At 43.2% G+C, this 1,347-nt stretch overlaps 2 pseudogenes; both read right to left on the bottom strand.

The window, feature by feature from the left end:
* Positions 1-110, bottom strand: LOC129115183 (5S ribosomal RNA; annotated as a pseudogene; the record flags this gene model as incomplete).
* Positions 111-846: 736 nt separating this feature from the next.
* LOC129115184 (5S ribosomal RNA) lies at positions 847-947 on the bottom strand (annotated as a pseudogene).
* Between the last annotated feature and the right edge of the window lie 400 nt (positions 948-1,347).

The following is a 1,347-nucleotide window of genomic DNA, read 5'->3' on the forward strand; positions in this document are numbered from 1 at the left end:
CACCTGGTATTCCCAGGCGGTCTCCCATCCAAGTACTGACCAGGCCCGACCCTGCTTAGCTTCCGAGATCAGACGAGATCGGGCGTGTTCAGGGTGGTATGGCCGTAAGCAAATATTGTGCCTACCAAAGGGCCTTTTAAAGATACTATATCACCACGCTTTGCTCTTTCGTCTATACAGGGAGCGCCTGCAGATTTCCAGACACACTCACAGCTTTTAAATGTCAAATCAGAATGTACAAAGTGGCTATAAGGATCACAAATGTAGTGCAGTAAAAAGATTAATATTTACTGTTGAAATGTAGAATACGTTAGCATAAAATTGAAAAGAAAATGATCGATGAGCTTAGGAATGATGAAAGCCATCATTTAACTGGATTTGTGTCATTTCTATACCGGCAAGTCATGATCTAGCTATTTCCTTCCCACCCTGTCGGTGTCCACTGAAAAAGCAGCAGCGCCCTCTGCTTTTTGTAAAGAGGAGTGAAAAAGCTTACAGCAACCACGCTTGCTCTTTCGTCTATACAGGGAGCGCCTGCAGATTTCCAGACACACTCACAGCTTTTAAATGTCAAATCAGAATGTACAAAGTGGCTATAAGGATCACAAATGTAGTGCAGTAAAAATATTAATATTTACTGTTGAAATGTAGAATACGTTAGCATAAAATTGAAAAGAAAATGATCGATGAGCTTAGGAATGATGAAAGCCATCATTTAACTGGATTTGTGTCATTTCTATACCGGCAAGTCATGATCTAGCTATATATCCTTCCCACCCTGTCGGTGTCCACTGAAAAAGCAGCAGCGCCCTCTGCTTTTTGTAAAGAGGAGGAAAAAGCTTACAGCACCTGGTATTCCCAGGCGGTCTCCCATCCAAGTACTGACCAGGCCCGACCCTGCTTAGCTTCCGAGATCAGACGAGATCGGGCGTGTTCAGGTGGTATGGCTCCCAGGCGGTCTCCCATCCAAGTACTGACCAGGCCCGACCCTGCTTAGCTTCCGAGATCAGACGAGATCGGGCGTGTTCAGGGTGGTATGGCCGTAAGCAAATATTGTGCCTACCAAAGGGCCTTTTAAAGATACTATATCACCACGCTTTGCTCTTTCGTCTATACAGGGAGCGCCTGCAGATTGCCAGACACACTCACAGCTTTTAAATGTCAAATCAGAATGTACAAAGTGGCTATAAGGATCACAAATGTAGTGCAGTAAAAAGATTAATATTTACTGTTGAAATGTAGAATACGTTAGCATAAAATTGAAAAGAAAATGATCGATGAGCTTAGGAATGATGAAAGCCATCATTTAACTGGATTTGTGTCATTTCTATACCGGCAAGTCATGAT

The sequence above is a fragment of the Anoplopoma fimbria genome, unplaced genomic scaffold (genome assembly GCF_027596085.1).
Source record: "Anoplopoma fimbria isolate UVic2021 breed Golden Eagle Sablefish unplaced genomic scaffold, Afim_UVic_2022 Un_contig_11373_pilon_pilon, whole genome shotgun sequence".
Classification (NCBI taxonomy): domain Eukaryota; kingdom Metazoa; phylum Chordata; class Actinopteri; order Perciformes; family Anoplopomatidae; genus Anoplopoma; species Anoplopoma fimbria.